Source organism: Notechis scutatus, chromosome 3 (genome assembly GCF_049901735.1).
Source record: "Notechis scutatus isolate UNSWTSFEM ecotype Mainland chromosome 3, rNotScu1.2, whole genome shotgun sequence".
NCBI classification, from domain to species: domain Eukaryota; kingdom Metazoa; phylum Chordata; class Lepidosauria; order Squamata; family Elapidae; genus Notechis; species Notechis scutatus.
Window position 1 is genome coordinate 12,653,340 of NC_142011.1, and position 24,181 is coordinate 12,677,520.

Consider the following 24,181-nt stretch of genomic DNA (forward strand, 5'->3'; position numbering starts at 1 on the left):
CACATTTTAACCTCTGGTTACTGTGCTGTCACAAACTATTAATCCCCAATGTGATGTTTGACTTCTGTGGTATCCTTGAGCTCTTACTGCCATCTTATCCTTTCTCCTTTGTTCAGATATGACAGCCTAACTTTGTAACTTTCGTTCATGTTTTTTTTGTTTTGTTTTTTGTTTTGCAATGATTCACAGTACATGTAGGAGTTCACAGTTTACCACTTTAATGTCAGGCTCCCAACACCAACAAATTGATGTTGTGATTTTTCCATGCAGATTTATTATTTATTTCTGGGAACTATTAGGGGGAGTTGTGTTCACCCCCTTTCTCTCACATAAACTATCTGAAGTGAGTAGTCTCTTGCTCCTGTGGAATTTACCCCCTCCCTCCTGGGAATCCAGCCTACATTCATCACCACTAACACATTACAAGTGTTTCCAATGAGAAAGCCTTTCTTTCTCTTTGTTCCACACAACACAATGTAATTTTTGCAGCAATAGATGCATTTTCAGTGTATGGGAACACTCAATAAAACTCCCACCCCACCTGAAGATGACATCATTGAGAGAGAGATAGTTTAAGATGAAGTATATAGAAGTAGAAAACAATTTTTGTCAATCTTCATCATGTTATCACTGGGGAAAGGAAAAATTGACTTGGAGTCAGAATAATCACATGCTAAAGTTATCTTTCTCACTGGTCTCATGTGGATGGAGCTAGACAGATGCTTCAGGAAATCTTGGGCAGCAGTCTTGCAGAAATATTCCTTGTCTTCTCTGTAATGTTTATTATATAATTTATCCTGACTCCCAGTGTCATTCACCAAGCCAAGACCAAAAATGCTAGAGATTTCCTGGAAGCCTGGCACTCAGACAAATCGGCCATCAACAGGCACAGAGAGATAAACAAGATCTACATGCCATTTAAAAGACACAATCAAAAGCCAAACAGGAAACAAACAGACCCAAACACCTCACCAGCAATCAACACCCAGATAGGCAGATATTACCCCAAGATTAATACTAAACCAACAATCAAGAAGTAAACAATACCCTAAACAAGGAATTCCCAACTCAGACAAACAAAGTAATAGTAAATAACAGCCTAATCAAAGAACCACCAAAATCATTCTACCAACACTAACAGAGTGACCAGTATATAAAATGAGAGCAAAAGCACTGCTTATGTTATCTAGTTGGGTAATAAAACATCTGCAAGAAAATAACCAAACATAAAGAGAATAACCACAACTTTGCATTTTCTCTGGAAACAAATTGGCAATCAGTTCAAACCATTTAAAACAAGTATAATAGTCTGGAAATCGGTTCCTTATATTTTCTAAGGTAAATTCATTAAAGCATGTAAAGGAGCAAGGAAAGAAAAAGAAAGAAAGAAAGAAAGAAAGAAAGAAAGAAAGAAAGAAAGAAAGAAAGAAAGAAAGAAAGAAAGAAAGAAAGAAAGAAAGAAAGAAAGAAAGAAAGAAAGAAAGAAAGAGAAAGAAAGAAAGAGAATAGAGAGAGGAAGGAAGGAAGGAAAGAGAGAGAGAGAGAGGAAGGAAGGAAGGAAGGAAGGAAGGAAGGAAGGAAGGAAGGAAGGAAGGAAGGAAGGAAGGAAGGAAAGAAGGAAGGGCATATCTCTTAATACCCTTTTCACTAGACATCCATTTTTTTCAGCTCTGATTTTACTATAGTTCAAGGATAAAACTTACATGTTGTTTTACAACCATTACTAAATTCAGTTTGCTATGTTTTTTTTTTAAAGGACTCCCCCCTTCAAATCAGTTTTGACTCCTGGGGAATTCCTGGACAAGTCCCTGAAGTTTTCTTGGCAACGTTTTCAGAAGTGGTTTGCCTTTGGCTTCTTCCTAGGGCTGAAAGAGAGTAACCTCAGCTGGCTTCATGCCTAAGGCAGGATTAGAATTTTACTCTCCTGGTTTCTACCCTGATCTTTAACAGGACTGGCTGTCTTTGCTATGCTGTAAACTTTTTGAAAGTTGTCTGAGCTTAAGTAATGCATCATTGGGTATACTTTTCCCTCATGTATACACTTTGCCTAGCATGCTTCCTTTAAACTACACATTTGTAGCACTGTGTTTTTTTGGTTTTTGGGGGGGTATGGATAACTTTTTCACAAAACTATGGAGAATGAGTTCAGCATGATCACATCTCTCAGAAGAATTGGGAGACTGTACATTGTACAACACACTTATTATCCTTGAACAAACATTCAGACTAGAGAAGGTCAATTAACATGACTTAAATATATTGGTTAGTAGTGAAGACCAAACCGAACATGCTGTAAATTGATTCTAAGCCAGATGTAAAAGATCAGTACAGCTAGTTTTTATTTTATTTAGCATATGCCTAAATAAATATAAATATATTTATAATAAATAAATATGGCAGATGATAATAGAATAGAATAGAATAGAATAGAATAGAATAGAATAGAATAGAATAGAATAGAATAGAATAGAATAGAATAGAAGAGCTGGAAGGGGCCTTGGAGGTGGTCTAGTCCAACCCCCTTTGTTAGCCTCTAGGTGTTCACAGATTGGTTGCTTGATTATCTTTTCCAGAATCTTTCCATGTATTGATGTCAGGTTGATAGGTCTGTAGTTTCCTGGATCCATTTTTTTCAAATATGTGATCAAACCATAACTTGTATACTTGTCAAGAAATGAATATAAATCTAAAAGCATGAAAAAATCAATTATTTACTATGAAAGATTGAAGCAATTAGTGAATAATACAAGATTGATCAGACATTTTGAATACAAGACAGATAATTTTTGATAGTGATTAGACAGGATCTGGCAAAAAAAAAATGAACATGAGAGGAAAAGAAAAAAAATGAAAAACTAGAATAGCATGATTGTAGGCAGCAAGTCCTTATACATACATACATACATACATACATACATACATACATACATACATACATATATACATACGTATGTGTATATATAAATAGAATATAGATATTAATCTATATTCTATTTATATAGAATATATAAATAGAATGGACTGAGAATGGAAGAAGTTTGGAGATTGCTTGTTATAGAGTGAAAATAATTATTTTACGGAAGTTTATAGAGTTACACAAATGAAAAAGGATGCTTAATGGAATTATGAAATGAAAGGAACTGGATGAAGAAAGATGTACATAGCAGAACTATTGCTGCAAAAAAGAGAAGACGAGAGCCTTCTGTTCTGAGTAAAGAGAGAAAAGAGAGAGTTGCAAAAGAATACCATCAAAGAGAAGAAGAAACTCTTAAGATTAAAAAAAAAAAGGCACAGAAAATGCAGAAAGGTTTTGATGGATTTTTTTTTTTTTAAAGATACTTTGGATATAAGGGAAGAAGACCACAGAAACTCCAGCAGGGTCAGTGGAACTAAAAATAAAAGTCATGAAATGTTCTGGGATAAAAGGAAAGGGAGAGAATACGCAAAGGGGTAGTTTTAGGGATTTGTATGGGAGTGATATATGTCATGGACCAGGGGTCTGCAACCTGCCGCTCTGGAGCCACATGCGGCTCTTTCAGCCCTCTGCTGCAGCTCCCTGTTCTCTGACCCCACCACTGGCTGGCCTCTCCCCTCCCCGTCACTCCTCGCCTGGCCTGAGAAGATAAGGGTGATGGCGGGGGATGGAGACTGACTCCATATTCCAGAGCAGGCAGTGACTGCGTGGGACTGAATGACAGTCGAGTTGGCCACACCCACCCAGTCACACCAGTTGTTAAATTATTGGCTCCCGGTGTTTTCTTTTTGGTGGGAAATGGGTCTAAATGGCTCTTTGAGTGTTTAAGGTTGCAGGCCCCCGTCATAGACTGAGGACTGTAACAAATGGTGTAAATGCAAACAGCCAGGAAACAAAAGAAAGTCTGTGAGAATGCCAAAAAAAAATGTCTTGACAACATAGAACCTGGATAAGGCTGCCTAAGTAGAAGAAAGGCTAGAAGGTGGATTTGGCTTGCTTTACACAATGCAAGTGCCTATTGTTTAACACTGTGCTGTAAGTCAGGTAGTCCTTGACTTATGACCACAACTGGGACCAGAATTTCTGGTGCTAAGCAAGGCAGTGGTTAAGTATATTGTGTCTAATTTTACAACCTTTTTGTGCCATATTTGTAAAGTAGATCACTGCCATTGTTAAGTGAATTCTGGTGGTTGAAGTCCACAGGTCTCTTAAAGTTGCCAAAGATGGAAGGAAGGAAGGAAGGAAGGAAGGAAGGAAGGAAGGAAGGAAGGAAGGAAGGAAGGAAGGAAGGAAGGAAGGAAGGAAGGAAGGAAGGAAGGAAGGAAGGAAGGAAGGAAGGAAAGAAATTGAAGGAGGGAAAGAATGGAAAGAAGGAAGGAAGGAAGAAGGGAGGGACAGAGGGAGGGAGGGAGGAAGAAAGGAAGGAAATGGAATGGAAGGGAGGGAGGGAGGAAAGGAGGGAAGGAGGGAGGAAAGGAGGGAGGAAGGGATGAAGAAAGGAAGGAAGGGAATGGAATGGAATGGAAGAAGGGAGGGATGGATGGAGGGAGGGATGGAAAAAGGAAATGGAATGGAAAGGAGGGAGAGAGGGAGGAAAGGAAGGAAAGAAGGAAGGGGGGGGGGAAAGAAACCCCATGTGCTCTCCCTGTCTCCTACCACCAGTACCCCACACCCACTAACCCAACCTGTACTCCCCCACATGCACCTTCCCCAATGTGTGCTGCCTTGTGTGCCTTCCCCAACTTACACATCACCTCTTGCACAACACCACAAACCTCTCTGACCCCCACATGCCTTCCCTGACCTCTGTGGCACCTCTCAGGCAGCCCCTGCAGTCCTCCCAACCCATGCCACTCACCCACACCCCATCACTCACCTCTCTCTCACACACCCCTGCGACCCCCATGTAGTCTCTTTGACCTATTCACTTGTCCGCTCTACATAATGTACAGACAACACCCAACCATCATCACCTTCTCCCCGCCTCTCCTGGGACTTACATCTCTAAATCCACTACAAAACCACTGAACCTCAGTACAAAAACAAATGGTTCATGCTCAGTTTGAAACGGCCTTTAAGATACATCAAATTGCAAGGAGATTCTCAGGATCAACCTGCACCCCCAGTAAATCCACAGTGATTTGTGTGATATCATGTTATAATCACCTTATCTCTGTGACTTCCCGTTGCTCACACTAATCTTTTAAATGTGATCCCTGCCAGTATAAATGCTAGATATCCTTGCCTTAAAGTCAAGATTTACCAACTTACAACTTCCTAGCTCGCAAGTTACAAAAGATAAAATGACAGCAGTTCGAGGGGGCAAAAGCCCTGCTGTACAGGTAGTCCTTGACTTACGACCACAACCAAGCCCCAAATTTTCATTGCTAAGCGAGACAGCTGCTAACTGAGCTTTGTCCCATTTTACGACCTTTCTTGCTACCGTTGCTAAGTGAATCACTGCAGTTGTTAAATTAGTAAGATGTGACCTCGGACACTAGGACCATTATAAATATGAATCGGTTGCCAAGCATCCAAATTTTGACCACGGATGCTGCAAGAGTTGTAAATATGAAAAATGGTCGTAAGTCACTTTTTTTCGGTGCTGTTAAAAATTCAAACAGTCACTATATGAATGGTTGTAAGTCAAGGACTACCTGTATAATCAAAATGTCATTAGATTCAATTGCCATCCTTTCTCGCCAGGACACATTACTATTTTACATCCTAGAGAACTGCTTTGAGTTAGTGCAGGCAATATGGGGAAAGACTAGCATACATGATATAATGCAAAATAACAGAGTTGGAAAAGAAAGTGGTGGGTTTTTAATCCAGCCCCCCTGACCAATAGCAGGAGACCCTATATAGACAAAGCAACAAAGATGATTAGGGGACTGGAGGCTAAAACATATAAAGAACAGTTGCTGGAATGGGGTGTGTCTAGTTTTAGTTTAGTTTTAGTTTACTTTATTGTCATTACACCTCATACAACAAAATCAAACACCATCTTCAGTGCACATCATAACCATGAAAATAAACACAAACACACACACTTCACACTCCACACATTGAATTGAAAACCCCCGACACCACACCAACACTGCACTATGCAGTAGAATTCAACAGAGCTACTGCCCTGGGATAGAAACTGTTTTTCAGCCTAATTAGTCTGAGGAAATAGGGGTGACATGATAGCAGTGTTCCAATATCTCAAGGGGCTGCCACAAAGAAGAAGGAGTCAAGCTATTCTCCAAAGCACCTGAGGGCAGGACAAGAAGCAATGGGTGGAATCTGATCAAGGAGAGAAACAACCTAGAACTAAGGAGGAATTTTCTGACAGTGAGAACTATTAATTAGTGGAACAATTTTCCACCAGAAGTTGTAAATGCTCCAACGTTGGAAGTTTTAAAGAAGAGATTGGACAGTCATTTGTCTGAAATGGTACAGGGTTTCCTGTCTGAGCAAGGGGTTGGACTAGAAGACCTCCAAGGTCCCTTCCAACTTTGTTATTCTGTTATTCTTTCATACCATTCCAGGCAAATGGATAGATGGTTTGATTTCCAGTAAAATGGTTCTCTACCTGTCTTAGGTAGGAGCCAAGAATTACACCTCTTTTTCCGACTCCTGGTTCTATTATGATGCGGTGGACAATGGCCTTATTGTAGAAGCCAATCAGACGTAATCCAGATGTCTGCTGATGTTGTCTCTAAATGACAGGCATCATCACTCCAATCAGCAGTGGATAGTTTTATTTCCCTGGTGAGATTCTCTGCATCATCCTTGACAGCCGCTAAAAATAAAATAAAAATAAAGTGCCTTGTAGTTTGGCATCCAGCAGATGGTTACTGATCAAATATTAGTAGTGGGACTGAAGGTCAGCTGGCTGCTAAAGCAACCTCATTTGAAGCCTGTCTGTTTTTCAGCCATCTCTGGAGACGCTGCTCTGCTGACTTTGTGAAGACAGGTGACTGCCTTGGCAATGTTATTGTTCTGATCAGAGCTCTCTGCGGAGATATAAGGGTCCACCTCATTTATAATGCATAGCTCTCCGATTCTTCCGGTGGCTAGAATTACTCATTGCAACTTGGCACCAAATCATTCCAGAGAGAATTTGGGACTGACAAGAGAGCCAAAAAGAGGGAGGGAAGAGACAGAGAACCTCTTGCAACTTTGCAAACAGAGTGGCTTGGCCCCATCAGAGCCAGGTGAGGAGGAGGAGGAGGAGGCCAACAAGAATAACAGTAAGAAAAGTAACAAAGCCAGGCACTACAGATTCTTTCAGGAATCACTGTTGAAATGTATACATAGCGGCATTATTGGCATGCATTGTTTCTGGGCTGCTGCTTTCTGTTTGTGTGGTGCCTTCAAGTCAATGTTGACTCCTGGTGACTGCCTGGACTACCGTTTCCTTGGCAAGATTTCTGGAAAAGTCTTGTTCCTAGGATCCAATTAACTAAGGTAGGACTAGAACTCACAGTCCTCAGCATTATACTGAAGTGGCTCCCATGCAATCCATGTCTTCCATGTCTCGCCTCTCCCATGTTTTCCAGGCGCTTCCTAGCATCCTTTTGTCAAAGCCCCATCAGAGCCTGGTGAGGAGGAGGAGGAGGAGGAGGAGGAGGAGGAACTGGGACCGTCTGACAGGGAAGGCATACCAAGGGCTGAGGACGATGCTGTCCCAAGCCCCTCAGGCATGGGGGAAGGTGGTCAACCAGATGGAGAGCCACCTGCCTGCACAGACACAGAGGAGGATCGGCTGCTGACTGGCAGTGCTCTTTGCCTTTTGTTTTGGACCTTGCCCTTCTCTTGTGGCCTGCATTTGGTCTTTGCTCTGCTGTGCCTTTGGAACTGCTTCTTCTTGCCTGGCCCCTGTATCTTGTCCTGAGGACTTTCCCTTGTCTTGTGCCTGGACTCTGCCTTGTGGATTGGACTTGGAACCCTGGACCTTGCCCTTGCGAAAGTGCTCCTACTCTGTGGACTGTCTTTGTACTACCGGGGCTAAAAGATAACAGATAATCAGAGTTGGAGGGGACCTTGTAGGTCCTCTAGTCCAATCCCCGCCCCTGCCCAAGCAGGAGACCCTACACCATTTTGTAGTGTGTTGTGTTTGGGGGAACTGAGGGTGGCTGCCTTGAGGGGAGCGTGGGAGTTGGAGCCTTACCAGTTGTTGGAGGGCCGTTGGCTGGAACATTTGTTAAGAGAAATGAAGAACTCTCTTGAGGCCTGCCTTGCCTTGACCGCCTGGGTCATAACACAGACACACACACAGACACACACAGACACATTAAATTCTTCCTTCTACAGCATTTAAAAAGAAATAGATGTTTCTCCTGTTGTCGTTTATTTTATCACTGGACCAATGCTTTTTAAATTTAAATGGTTTTTCTATGAGACTTTTAGCCAATCTGAGCAATTAAAAACAACACCAATACCTAATAAGTAAGCTTTATGCTATAAAATAAACTGTGTGATGGGATCAACCCAAAAGATAATTTGGCATATGAGTAACCAAGTTTCAGAGTTAGATGCTCAATTTGACCTTCCTTTCTTTCTTTCTTTCTTTCTTTCTTTCTTTCTTTCTTTCTTTCTTTCTTTCTTTCTTTCTTCTTCTTCTTCTTCTTCTTCTTCTTCTTCTTCTTCTTCTTCTTCTTCTTCTTCTTCTTCTTCTTCTTCTTCTTCTTCTTCTTCTTCTTCTTCTTCTTCTTCTTCTCCTCCTCCTCCTCCTCCTCCTCCTCCTCCTCCTCCTCCTCCTCCTCCTCCTCCCTGATTCTGCATTATACGCTGCCGTTATTGATTTCAGGTGTGCATTTGATATTATCTCTTAGAACAAAGCTGTGCAGCTAACTCAAAAATACTGTGATAGATCACTGCGCTAAAGGGATTACAAGTCAAAGACGAACAAGAAAGGGATACATCTTTGTTTCCCTGGTGCTCAGGCTGCACCACCACAATTCTCTTATGACCCAAACAGGTAATCCAGAGCATCATTTCCAAAGTTAGCCAACACACACATTGCAATATTCCTGTGTCAAACCACACAGTGCTCTTATTGTGGAAGCTAACAGGATTAATTGCAGCTCAGAGTGCCTTACCAACAAACATATTGTTCTGAGAGGATTAAAGCAATTAAAAGCAAGACCTTGATTTTTGCACAAAGCATCCTAGAATACATGCCCGGCGGTTACATGATCAGACAATGAACGAGTTAAAATCCATAAATCTAAAGCCTCAAAACCTTTTGGGTACAGCCCCCCAAAAACTATTGCAAACCTTGCCAAGAAATTGTAACTTGCAATAGAAAGGACTATAAAGGGATATGATTTAGAATCTATGACGGTTCATTTAAATGTAAATAGATAGGACATGCCATCCAGCTGAGTTTGTTTTTTTTTATCTTTGCCCTACCCTGTTTGAGACAGCTAATGGGATTTACACTCCTCTTTTGTTTCCAAGTTAAAAGTTAGTGTGCTCTCAACAGTGGCTTGGGGATTTTCTTATAGCGATCTCCCCTCCTATCGTTCTTCTAGGAAGGACCCAGACATAATAGAAAATGCTATATAAAAGCCGAGAAAAACACCCCTTCTCTTCCCCCAGCACACCAAAGAAAGGAAGTTAAATTGGAGACCAAGCAGCCCAGTAAACATTTTCGCTGAGGGGAAAAAAAATGAGAAAAATCTATAAAAGAGCAACCAACTGGAAGTTTGTCAGCAAAAGCAGATAGTAAAACCGAATAGATTTTTATTGATCCAGCTAAATGCTGTTAATATCACAGAGAGAAAAATGGATGTGTGTTGTTCACCTGCAACAACCTGGAAAAGTTGTTATATCAGACAAGTAAGTCTCTCTCTCTCTCTCTCTCTCTCTCTCTCTCTCTCTCTCTCTCTCTCCCTCCCTCCCTCCCTCCCTCCCTTCCTCTCTCTCTTTCTCTCCCTCCCTCCTTTTCTTTTAACTTGGGATACATGATCATGAAGTTGTTGGTCACATGTTGAGAAAAACCCAGATTTTTTCAACAGGACTAAAGCCAAACCAACAATCAAGCAGTTAAAAAAATACCCCAATCAAGGAACTACCAATTCAGACAAACAATCAAACAACAAACAACAGCCTAATCAAGGAACCACCAAGAAAGCTGTAAGGCAAGCCATTATTTGTAATAAACAGAGAGCAAACCCCCCAATCTCTTCTCTTAAGCACCTGAGGGCAGGACAAGAAGCAATGGGTGGAAACCAATCAAGGAGAGAAGCAACCTAGAACTGAGGAGAACTACGAAAGGTAGCAAAATGGGGTAAAACTCACTTAACAACTAAAACTTTGGGCTTCATTGTGTTCATAAGTCAAGGACTATCAATATTTCAGCAGGTCTTTTCTAGGTTATTTTTTCTCTGACTGTTATGTGACTCCTGCCTCTCTTATCTTATATAGGGGACTGGAGACTAAAACATATAAAGAACAATTGCTGGAGTTGGGTGTGTCTAGTTTGATGAAAAGAAGGACTAGGGGTGACATGATAGCAATATTCCAAAATCTCAGGGTCTGCCACAAAGAAGAGGGAGTCAAGCTATTCTCCAAAACACCTGACAAGAAGCAGTGGGTGGAAACTGATCGTGGGAAGAATCAACCTAGAACTAAGGAGAAATTTTCTGACCGAACAATTAATCGGTGGAGCGGCTTGCCTCCAGAAGTTGTAAATGCTCCAATACTTGAAGTTTTAAAGAAAAGATTGGATAGCTATTTGTCTGAAGTGGTGTAGGGTTTACTGGCTGGGCAGGGGGTTAGACTAGAAGACCTCCAGGGTCCCTTCCAACTCTGTTATTCTATTCTATTCTATTCTATTCTATTCTATTCTATTCTTCTAGCACTGATGATGTTACTTAGTTGGGTAATAAAATGTCTGCAAGAAAACAACCAAGTTCAGAGAGCACCAAGGACCTCATAAACCCAGATTTATGTAACAGAAATGTGTTACTCTCAGCCCAGCCCCAACTCACAGGGATGTGCGATATTGTGGTCACTTCCAACAATTGGGGTTTGGATCTGAATGTGCAAACAGGGCTGGTTCTTTCTCTACAACATAAGCCCATGAATGCTGACTCCAGGAAAACCCATTCAGAAGGAACTTGGCCAAGGCATAGATGCAAACTCATGCTTTGATCCTCAGTTTGGAGAGAAAAGATCCCAGAAGGAAGTCAGGCAAATCCCCTTAGCATGCTTACACATTTGAGAATGTCCAAAATGGGAGTTTTCCAATATGGGATGGGACGTGGGAAGTGTTGAGAAAGAAAGCTTTTTACATTTCTCTTTATAAACCCTCTGCACATTAATCCTTAGCCAGGCCAGATTAACTACCATGGCACCCTTGGCTTAACTACCATGGCAGCTGAACATGGAAGAAGTTAATAACGGTTGGTGCGTACGTTCAATATTCCTCCTCACCCTATCAATTTAGTTCAACTGGGGTCTGGAAAATGTCTGAATATTGGCTTCATAGAATTCCAGAGTGAATAAAGACTTCAAAGTTAATACCTTCTATCTACACGTCAATGCAGGACTACTATGCTCTGATAGGATCCAACCTCTGCTTATTTATATTTATTGATTGAATAATTTATATTCTTACCTTTCTTATGTTTATAAACAAGTTGTCATCTTGCTGCCTTTGATCTATTCATTCTTGATATATTTTTATAGAGCACTGCACACCAGAACCAGACACAAGAACAGTTTTTTTCCCCCGAAAGCCATCACTCTGCTAAACAAATAATTCCCTCAACACTGCCCAACTATTTATAAAGTCTGCACTACTATTACTATTAACCTTCTCATCACTCCTTATCACCCATCCCCTCCCACTTGTGACTGTATGACTGTTACTTTCTCCCTAGTATCCTTACAATTTATATTGACTGTTTCCTAGTTTGATTTGATTGCTTATTGTATGCTATGACTATTAGTAAGTGTTGTACCTTATGATTCTTGACTCTTGACAAATGTATCTTTTCTTTTATGTATACTGAGAGCATTAGCACCAAGACAAATTCCTTGTGTGTCCAATCACACTTGGCCAAGAATTTATTCATTCATTCATTCATTCATTCATTCATTCAATAAATCACTCACTGTGGTAACCTGAATACCCATTACACAAGTATTACACAAGTATAGCCAGTCAAGTACAATTATTATCTTGTTTGGCTTTAACGTACGTGGGATTATTCTTTTATCTACCCCCTCTTTTTTGTCACTGCGTCCAGTTTCTTCTCCCTATTTTCTCCATGACAACCCTGTGACGTGGATTGTGCTGAGAGAGTGACTGGCCCAGGGTCATCCAGCCATCTTTTCCCTGCCTAAGGCAAGACTAGAACTTACTGTCTCCTAGTAACTGGTCCACGGGACGTGGTGGCTCAATGGCTAAGACGCTGAGCTTGTCGATCAGAAAGGTCGGCAGTTCAGCAGTTTGAATCCCTAGTGCCGCGTAACAGAGAGAGCTCCCGTTACTTGTCCCAGCTTCTGCCAACCTAGCAGTTCGCAAGCATGTAAAGAAGCAAGGAGAAAAATAGAGACCACTTTGGTGGGAAGGTAACAGCGTTCCATGCGCCTTCGGCGTTTAGTCATGCCGGCCAAATAACTATGGAGCTGTCTTCGTACAGCGCTGGCTCTTCGGCTTTGTAGCAGAGGTGAGCACTGCCTCTTAGAGCTAGAAACGACTAGCACCTTTACGACTAGCACCAAGGGGAACCTTTACTTTTACCTTTAGTGACTGGTCCAAAGTCACTCAGCTGGCATTTATGTTGTAGAAAGTAAGCACCCACCCCTCTCCTAAAATAATGCAACATTTTGAGAAATATTAAAAAGGCAGAATATTATATTTCCCTAAATGAGAAATGGAGAAATATGTTCTTGGAAAGCAGCCCCCACCTTTTTTTAAAAGCCTTCAGCAGATGTCAGCACTTAAGAGATAAAGAGATAGTTAGCTCTATTCATAGGCAAATATTCTCACCCAAGATCCAACAAAGGTAGGATTAGCCCTCAGCCACAATAGGAATTGCCCAATGCCCCTTCATTGCATTGCCCTCCAAACTTCAACCAAACTTAGCTCAGACAAACTCCTAGGATTTGTATATGGCCCCATGGGAGTCTGACAACAGCCAATAGAATACATGTTCTTGCACAGGAACAGGAAGCTCAAGTGCAAAGCCCAAAAGAAGGTATAAATATCCCTCACTCTCAACTCCATGTGGTCAGCTGCACCAGAATCACACGTGTTTGGTGGTTCTGCTTCATCATTAAACCATCTTTCCAATCAGCCTCCATGTCTTTCTCCTGCCTTGGAACTGAACCAGATGGATATTTTTTCCCCACAATGCCTAAGGTGGGACTAGAACTTACTGCCTCCTGGTGATTCAGCCAAAGTCACCCAGCCAGTTTTTATGCCTAACTAGAACTCACTGTCTCTTGGTTTCTAACCAGGTACCTTAACCACTAGACCAAACTGGTCTAAAAAACTGGTTAAAAAATCTCCACCAAAAAATGTGCAAGATAGGTACAAATACCACTATTGGGTATTTGGTATGCATTTAGAAATGAATAATAACATCTCCTATTTTGAGATATCTGATTTTCAGCAGGAAAAAGAGGCCACACCACAACCCACAAATCCTGAGACACCTAAAGATGCTCTTTTTCTACCGACTCTGGAAATAAATATATAATGCAATGAGCAGTATAAAGTTAGTTTAAACTTCTAATTCCAGTGTTCATTAACTCCAGTTATTGCTACTAATAATGCTCACAGCATGAGACTTCAATAGCTGCAGTAAAATTATTTTATTAAAAAAAAGACATCAAGATAGGATTTGAACATCTGAATTACATAATTAATAATATTCCTTTCATAATATCATTTTTCTTTTATTGTCCGCTGCCATGAGACAATGTTTAACAGATCAGAATGGTTCTTTCTGAGGCAAGTTAAGCACACATTCAATGTAATAATCTGGAATAAAACAAAGAAACTGATGATTTATTTATTTCATTGACCCAATGGATACGGCTGCCCATGTCCCAAGAAGTGATGCTGAGAGTAGAAAACAATCAAATAAAATAACTATATAAAAACAATAATTGCAAATATATATTAAAAATGTTATTGTGCTGACTCTGTAAACTGCTTAGAGAGGGCTGTAAAGCACTGTGAAGTGGTATATAAGTCTAAGTGCTATTGCTATTAACAATTAAAATGTAACTTTTTATACACACACACACACACACACACACACACCACAGTGCACAGAGAAAGTGAATATATTGCAGGAACTAATTTGGCTGGGTTATTAGGACCAGAGGTTTAGTCTTCTGAGTTTTCAGACTCTTTCAGCTGAAGCCCATGCTCAGGGAACTTTTATCTACGAGAATGTGTGCTTTGGGCTACCCTGTGTATGGTATGTATGTAGTGACTGTTGTGTGTGGCTTTTTAGATGTTGATTGGGGCTTTGATGGCTGTCTATTATGTTGTTGGCTGTTGTTTCATTGTTCTGCCAAGCATTAATATTCTAAGTACTTGATAAGACTTCAATCACTTCCCTTTGGGTGTGTGTGTGTGTGTTATGTGTGTGTGTGTGTGTGTGTGTGTGTGTCAGGGAATAGCCCAAAGTACACACTCTGGTAGAGAGAAGTTCCCGAAGGATGCACTCCACCACAAATCCAAAAGCTCGGAAGATTAAACCTCTGGATCCCACTGACCGAACTAGACTGGATCCTGCAATATGTTCTTGGGACACGTATATTTTCCTTCATTCGTGAAAGTGAATGTATTATCCACAATAGTGGAGACATCAAAGAATGTCTCCAGTTCCCTGTGACCCCACAAGCCTGATGATATAACCAGGTTTTGAGGGATCTCTAGAACATTAACAGTTCACTTGACCTTGGAAGGGGAAGGGAGAATGTCCCACAAGAAGGATGCCATGGCAGAAAGGCCTGCCTCCTGGGACCTCCTAATTGTACGTTCATAGCAGATGTTACCCACAAATAGTCTTGTCTGCCAGATCTAATGGGATGGGATGATGTAATTGGGAAGAGGTAGTCCCTCAGATAGCCTGATCCCATGCCATGAGGGCTTACGAAGGTTAAACCAGCACATTGAACTGGCCTAGAAGCAGATGGACAGCCAATGCAGCTTGCAGAGCAGAGGTGTGATACGTGCTTTTCTAGGAGTAAACACAACTGTTCATGCTGCTGCATTCTGCACTAGTTGAAGACTCTTCAAGGGCATCCCCATATAGAATGCATTACAGTAGTCCAACCTGGAGGTAACTAGGGCATGAGTGACTGCGAGCAGAGCCCCCACATCCAGAAATAGGTGCAACTGGCACACAATATGAACTGTGTAAAGGGATTCCTTACCATGACTGTCACTTGTTCTTCAAGAAGATCTTGATGGTCTAGGAGGATCCCCCAGTAGAACCCCATCTAGCACCAAAGATGACATAGTCCTAGAACCAGTAGGTCCAAAACCAAAAGCCACTTAGTCTTGCCAAGGTTCAGCTGAAGCCTGTTGTTCCTCTTCCAGATCTTCATAGCCTCCAGAGACCAGGATTGGAACTTTTATCTAATTAGAATTTACCAGGATTATGGCATTTCTTAAATCACCAGGGGCAGAGATGTATAATTGGGTATTGTCATTGTATATTGATATCTCATTTCATGGTGGTGGATGAGTTCATCACCAAGTAGCCTCATGAAGGTGTTAAATAAGAAAGAAGACTGTACTTCAGGGCACGACCTCTCCTGTCTAATCATCACTGACTGGAATCATTCCCAAAGGAAGAAGGTAAACCAACATGATGCCCTAGTGCCCACCCCTAATCCTCCTAGCCAATGCAGAAGAATACCATGGTCAATGATATCAAAAACAAGAAGACAAATAGGGCAATTTCCACTCAAACAAAGTCAAAGATCACACAGAAGTGTGACCAATGCTATTCCTTGAATGAACTTCTGATATTCCCCACCCTCTAAATATTAGCAGAAATTATGAGGCTATGCAGGATTGATTTACTTGGCTCTACCAGTAAATACATACAAATACAATTACATCATACACTGGAACATTAAGGGAAGTCACACAATCAGTTTCTCTACATTACAGTGCTTTAAGGAAGTGTCGGGGCTGTGAGTGAGGCAAGTGCAGCATCTTAATCACTGAGAATTATTTACTTCTGTGAAAAGCATCACTGGAAAAGTGGATAAGCCTTCCTCTTGCTCATTATCTCGATATGCTGATCAGCAAACACTCAATGTCAGGGTTTCCATTTGGGCACAAAGTACCTGGAAACAGTTGTTCTACGCACAAGACAGTTTAAACATATTCTGAACAGAAAATCTGGGAAGGGCTTTTGCAATACCTCTGCCATAAGGAGGGGAGGAACAGTATTTAGATGTCTACATCAGAACACATCAGTATCCCTTTGCTCTAAAGGTATGAAAGCTCTGGAGAAACACCACCCACATTACAAGTTGCTTAAATGAAAAGGGAATGAGATGTACAAATTATTTCATCTTCCTTTTCTCGTCAGTGAGAATGTTAGCTTCCTGCATCTAGTCAGATATTCTGATTTTGCAGCTTTACATGAGGCCAATAAAAGAATCTGTTTAATAGTGTGTTATTAGACAGACTGCAGCTTAGCTAAACAAAAAAGGAAGGGAGGAAAGAGGGAGGGAGGGAGGAAAGAAGGAGGGGGAGGAAGGAAGGTAGGTTATTTATGAGAAGCTGTTGTGGTTCATCGACTGCCCACGGTGATGGCAGTAGGGTCAGAGGAGTCAGAGGAGATGGAGGGGGTGCCTGGGTTACCATCGAGGCTGGAGGAAGGGTTTGAGGAGAAGGAGGTCTCAGAGCCAGATGCAGAGCACAGCCCATCTACTGATGCTCAAGCAGAGAGACAGCTGTTTTCGGTGCCTGAGCTGAGTGAGGGGGAAGAACATCTGGGTCCTTTCCCAGATGTGCATATGTGCAGACAAGTGTGGAGAGGAGAGCAGGACTGAGGGCCAGCTACCCATGAAAAGAAGGACATGTTAACAAGCCCCTCCCTGGCTGGGATTTAAGGAGGAGGGGTATGGGAGGGGTGTGTCAGAGCGTTTGCAGCATGACTGCTATTATGAGACAACCCAGGAGCAAAATACAGCACACAGAGACTTAGACATTTAACAGTGGTTTATATACAACAGTTATATACAGAAATATATGTGGTAGACAAAATAACTTACAAGCAATCTAACTTCTTCTCTACATGGAGAACTCTACAATGAATACTGGACACAAGGAGAGAAAACATGCCCTCTAATGGCTGCCTTTATATAAACACCTCTTAAAGGGATAGAACCCATCCTCAGTCTTAAAGGGAAATATCCATGCTATGCAGATTCATTCTTATTGCATCATCCTATATTGCATCAGCTTCATTGCTGGTTGGCTCTTAAATCCCAAGATCTTAACAGTGTAGTTGTCGGAGACAAGGTGACAATCGTTCATACTCCAGAAGAGTTCCCTCTGGCAAATTCCTTGCCAAGATTTCCTTACCACTAACCAGGTTGGTCAGGATTCTTTGTGTTGGGATTGAAGTGCTAATTGAGGCTCCCTGTGGGGAACTCAGAGACTGATAGGCTTGTGAATCACCTATGGACATGTGATCTGGAGCTATGCCTAAGTGTATTCCTGCCTTTCTAAATAAAAAGGGGTTTCTCCTCACTGTTGAGGAGGGGGCTTGTGAAGGCTGGGTCACAACAGGCATGTTAGTTGGTGTCCAAGAAATGATAATGGAGGGGTTTAGAAAAAAAAACTATTGGATAAATTTTGTACATCCCTCTATTAAAGACACAGCTCTGATCTCCCACTGGACAAGATCTAATCTTAAAATGAAGAATTAGCATCTATATTGTGATCCCCTCCAACCATGGAAGCAAAGGTGACAGGGGTTAGGATCTGGATGAGCAAACATCGATTCTTTGTCTACAATCTAAGTCCATGAATGCTGGCCTCCTTCCAGGAAAACCCATTCAGAAGGATTTTGGCCAAGGCACAGGCTCAGACTCATGCCTTGTTCCTCAGTTTGGAGAGAACAGACCCAGAAGGAAATAAGACACTCTTATTTTGACAGATCCTCTTAGCATGTTTGGACATTTGAAAAACGTCCAAAATGGAGGTGTTCCAATATGGCAGAGGTCCCCAAACTTGGCAACTTTAAGACTTGTGGACTTCAACTCCCAGAAATCCTCAGCCAGGCTGAGGAATTCTGGGAGTTGAAGTCCACAAGTCTTAAAGTTGCCAAGTTTGGGGACCCCTGCAATATGGGATGGGATGTGGATGGTGGCGAGAAAGAAAGCTTTTAAATTTCTTTTTTATAAACCCTCTGTACACTAATCCCTAGCCAGACTAGCTTAATTACATGGCATGTGTGTTTGCATGTGTCTGTACACACAGACACACCTATGTTTTCAGAAGCGGTTTGCCATTGTCTTCTCCCTAAGGCTGGGAAAGATTGATTGGCTCAAAGACATCCAGCTGGCTTTATCCCTATGATTAGTTTTTTGGTTTTAGGAAAAAGACTACTTCTCTGTGTTACCATTCAATCTGAACAACTTCCTCTTCCTCTTCCTCTTCCTCTTCCTCTTCCTCTTCCTCTTCTTCTTCTTCTTCTTCTTCTTCTTCTTCTTCTTCTTCTTCTTCTTCTTCTTCTTCTTCTTCTTCTTCTTCTTCTTCTCCTCCTCCTCCTCCTCCTCCTCCTCCTTCTCCTCCTCCTCCTCCTTATCATTATTCTTATTCTAAAGACCTAGGCAAGCACTTAAAAACAATTGGCGCTGACAAAATCACCATTGGTCAGCTGCAGAAGGCCACCTTACTGGGATCTGCTCGCATAATCCACCAATACATCACACAGTCCTAAACACTTGGAAAGTGTTCTACTAGTGATTTGTGATACGAAACCCAGCACAGTTATCTTGTTTGCTGTGTACACTGTAGTTTTTTTGTTAATAACAACAACGACAACAATGACATCATTAATAATAATAATAATAATAATAATAATAATAATAATAATAATAATAATAATAATAATAATAATTGTGACTCAATTGAGAGTTGACACAAATCCTGGATATTGTAGGAGACCAGCCAACATCCTCAAACCATTAGCAGACAAAAACAAACTCATAATTAGGCTGTGCATCAGCCGGCTGTCATGCAAGAGAGCCTTGTTGAAAGAAAGTTTCCTCGAAAGCATCCTAAAACAGATAAGGTGCACAAAGCAAAGTGCCAGCAATGAAGGAAATAAGCGATAAGCTGCTGAGGTCTATGCAAGAATTAAAAACACACTTTCTTTGTTCAATTTGCTCTATTGTATAATTCCTGAAGAAAGAAGCAAGCGAGAAGTAATTATGGATGATCAAGGACAAAGCTTGCTCCTGCTTTAAATCTTCCATTGTTTCTTCCTAATAAGGTATGTAAGCAAGGCGAGGTAATGTTTGTAGCCTACATGATAAATTGCTGGCTTTTTTTTTTGCTTGAAAACTGTGTCTTCTCTTTCTAAGAGAATACCCTGTAGATATAGACTGATGTAATCTCCAAGTACTCTTCATATGCCGGTTGCATTGTCTGTAAAATTGGGATTAAGGGAGGAGGGCTTTCCTATTAGGAGTCAATAATCAGGATCACATGGAAGTTCCAGTTCAGAAGGTTTAATGGTCAGACCTATATATGAGACTCTAGTCTATTAACAATCAGCAGTAAATTGGCGCTAGAAAAAAAGGTTAACAGAATTCAAAGTGGGCTGCACTTGGAGTGTTTGTGGACATAGAATGATTCTAGGCTGAGTCCTCTCTTGACTCCATCCCCAGGCTCGGTCTGGTCTTCTCCTACAAATATGAACACTCCGATTGATTGTCCATGGAGATTCTCAGCCATTCAGGTCATGGTTTTCCCAAAGGTGCTTTTTCAAGCGGCAACTTGACTTTCTTGTTTTTCTTTGAAGATGTTTCCAAAGGAAATAAAACATCTTCAAAAAATAACAACAACAAAGAAAGTCCAATTCCCTCTTGAAACAGCACCTTTGGGTCTCAGATTGATTCTTTCAGCGCTAGCAGATAACAGCTGCAAAGACCCAGATGGCCACTAGGTGGCACAATGACAATACAGAAAAACCTAACCTGTTAGCAGGGGTGGGCTTAAAAAATGTAGCAAAGGGTTCTCTGCCTGGTTGCTGGGTGGGCGTGGCCATGGTGGGTGTGGCCTGGTTGGTCTCCTGCATCACGGCAAGGGGGCAGGCATTTTTGCCCACCCCGGGCTCCGGAGGCTTTCCTCGAGCCTCCGGCAGGGCGAAAAGGGCCCCCCTGGGCTCCAGAGGCTCTCTGGAAGTTGGAAACGGGCACATTTCCAGCCTTCCTGAACTTCTAGGAAGCCCTTTTTTTGCCCTCCTTGAGCCTCCGTGCACGCCCTGCACTACCTGCATCCAAAACAGGCTGCATGGGGACTCCTGGGAGGGGCGGGGTGGGAGGGGCCAGTCAGGAGTGGGATTGGGGGGTTCTTCAAACTACACAGAATCTCAGCTAGGGGCTCTCCCGAACCTCTGCAAATCCCCAACAGCCCACTCCTGCCTGTTAGTGCCATCTAATGGTTAACTATGTTTTGCACAGGGCTCATAGGGACCTTGGAAATCTTCTAATCCAACTCTCTGTTCAAGGCAAGAGACCTTACGAGGTAGTTTCAATCGATAAAGTGGTAGCTGTGCGCATGCAACACTATATCACATTTTCCAACGGAACTCAATTCCATGTATCTATTGATTCATCTCTCCCAGTTCAGACACAGCTGATTCCAGGTGGCTTACAACATTAAAAAAAACCCACAACATAAAGCCCCATGATGTCGGAGAGAGACTGTCCCAGTAGGGAGGAGGAGTCAAGCAGGGGATCAGTATGGAATCAACGCTAGATACAAGAGGGCAAGATCGGACCTCCCTTGAATGCCACGGAGCATTATCTAGTCTTTGCCAGGAGCAAACTGACAGTCTGGGAAGACTGCTGTGAAATAGACATTGAGCAATAAAGTAGCTAGTTTACACTCTACACGTGTGAGTCTGGTTGTTTGTGCCTGACATATTTAAGTCTACCCCTTCTCCTGATTGCAGCAGCAACACAATCAAATCAACCACTTCATTGACTCCGTCTCCATTTTGGATCCCCAGGTCAGCTGACAAAACCACCTTTTCAGAGCCTTTCAGAAAAGCAACAAGGTGGGAAAACCCTACTTTAGGGGGAACCAATGTTCTATAGAGAAGAGGTCATGTCAACCATCCCATTGGCATATGCAGCAAAAAAGATGCCTGGGACAATTTCTTTTTTTAATCAAGCGTATAGCTTTACTGATAGATCCATATAGGCACTGTAGAAAGCAAAGCAGTAGAAGAAAGCAAAGTTGAAACTCTAGAAAGAATGCAGAGAACAGCAACAAAGATGATTAGGGGACTGGAGGCTAAAACATATAAAGAATGTTTGCTAGATCTGGGGGTATGTCTAGTTTGATGAAAGAAGGACTAGGGGTGACATGATCACAGTCTTCCAATATCTCAGGGGCTGCCACAAAGGAGAGGGAGCCAAACTATTCTCCAAACACCTGAGGGTGGGACAAGAAGCAATGGGTGGAAACTAATCAAGGAGAGAAGCAACTTAGAACTAAGGAGAAATTTCTAAGTTTCTAAGAAGTTTTCAAGAAGAGATTGGACAACCATTTGTAGACAAATGGTATAGGGTTTCCTGCCAAAGTGGCGTTGGACTAGAAGACCTCGATGTCCCTTCCAACTCTTTTATTTTATTCTATTCTTTTGGCACAAAAAATCTAAAATCCCTCTTTTCCCCTCTGGGCCACCCACTGTCCAATGTGTCCACCAATCCAGTGCAATCTCTTTGTTTTGGGCAACAGTCTGCTCGCCTCAGAAGGCTCTCATCTTTCGACTTTGAGGTGTCAAGATTCTCCCAGGCCACAGATGGTGCACATGAATTCCTCAATTCCCTCCCAGCCACCCATGCATTCAAATCATTCCTCCCCATTCTCTGGTTTCTGTTATCTGGCTGCAGAGCGGATCGACAGGCCACCACAAAGAATGCCCTTTTTCATGGTTCCACCAGATGTACTTTCCTAATTGATGGACCCGCGACATGTTTCCATCCTAGTGGGGTGAGTGGATGTAATGGGGAAGAGGCAGTCCTTCAAATATCCTAACCCACATGCCATATAGGGTCAGTTCCCCTTACTGTCCTTGATATGACAAATTTTCAACAAATTTTTCTACAGGTTCACAGTGTTTATTCCCTGCGACTTGAACAAGGGCAATGTATTCTTAAAACACTTATATGTGTGCACTGGGATCACACAAATTGTTTTGCCACATTTGTTTTTCCATGGTGTACAGTATTTCATTATCTGTAAATATTTCCTAGAACCTAGGAACCTAGAACAAGAACCTAGGAACTAGAACCTAGGAACTAGACCCTAGAACTAGACCTTAAGAACCTAGAATTGTTGTCGTAGATCCAACCGGTTTGGTTCAAATAATGTCCTAAGTCATAATCTCTGGCTGACAAAGCATGACAATTAGATTCATGCCACATGCTAAGCTAAAACCGAACAAATTGCATTGATGAGCTAAGCTTGTGTGTGAATCTAGCCTCTGTAAATCAGATTTTGCATTTTTCATTAAAGGTCTTTGTTGCCGATTATTATGACGATGGTGATAGTGACGAAAATGAAAGGATAATTATTACTCACCGCATTTTCTACCTTCCACTTGTAACTTCATTATTCCTCTTTCTAACCTCCCTAATTTCAAGCCACGGGTATGTGCTTGTGTGTACCATAACTCAAAGTAATGCTTCATGTATCTGATACATGGGCTGCAGTCTATTAAAGCTTATGCTGCAATAAATGGCTTAGTCTTTAAGATGTCACAAGAAATCTGGTTACTTTTCACTGTAATAGAGTAAGCACCAGGAAATCTGTAATTGCTTTGTGATGCATGGAACTAAACAAAGCAAGTTTTCTAATGTAAACAGCTGCTATTCTCTCTCAAAGAAAAAAAAAAGAAAGAGACATAAAATCCATAGCTTAAGAGCCATAGACCTTACTGCTGCTTTGATGCCAGAGGTGCAAATGACCTAGGGTGAGACTTTAAACTTAGCAGCAAGATGTAATTTATTCATTGGGGATTCGCTGAGATAATACTAATTACTTCACAGTAATATGGCATGTTTGAGAACATAATCCAGATTTCTGCACAGGGATTCACTGCAATGCATTAGAACCATTAGTGAGGTGTGCTTTTGTCATTGGCTGCACCATTTGCAATTTGTTTTTTTGAACTGTAAATTAATAGCCTGTTCTTTACAACTTTAATTAAACAGAGTAAGGAGAAACTTCCTAAAACAGTGAGGACAATTAACCAGTGGAACAGCTTGTCTTCAGAAGCTGTAGGTGCTTCATCACTGGAGATTTTTAAGAAAAGACTGGACAGCCAATTGTCTGAAATGGTATAGGGTCTCTCCTCCTTCCAGCTCTATTCTGATTGAGTCCATGTTCACAAAAAGAACACTGTTTGCTTCTGGCAAAACTTGGGTGCATAAGCCAGGTGGAAAAAGGACTCTACATTTTTGGTATGGAGAACAGTCAAAGGCCCCCACACCTAATAATTTTTCCCAGGTTCCAGTGGGTAGAATTTGCTAAAACAGGATTCTAGTAATGAGGCAGTTAATGGTCTACTAACTTCAGTGCTTTCTGATTCCTCGAGGATGTGCTAATTCCAAAATTAATCCCCAATGATGTCAGTAGACTGGCATCCCCAAACTCTCTACTTGTCAGGCACAAAGAATCAGGACCATATGTTATGGTTTAGACTTATTATTGCTTAAGCCCATACAACAAGAAAGTCCAATGCTTAATATACACCAGATAATGATCAATGGAATTCAAGGGGGACTGGATTTAGACCATTTGTGGGAACATGATGATTCTAGGCTGATGACCCATTTATCTTCACCTCCCGGCTCTGCCTGCTCTTTTTCTACATCACCTCCTAGAATATGCATTGTACTGTATAACTATTTAAAGACCAGCATATTATCAATGGCACACAATTTTTTTTCCTCCTATTTATTTTGTATTCT

At 41.6% G+C, this 24,181-nt stretch overlaps 1 protein-coding gene across 2 annotated transcripts in view; it reads right to left on the minus strand.

Moving 5' to 3' along the window:
• CDH4 (cadherin 4) overlaps positions 1 to 24,181 on the minus strand; it is a 1,066,699-nt gene that overhangs the window by 635,705 nt on the left and 406,813 nt on the right. The gene's annotated exons all lie outside the window — the stretch shown is intronic.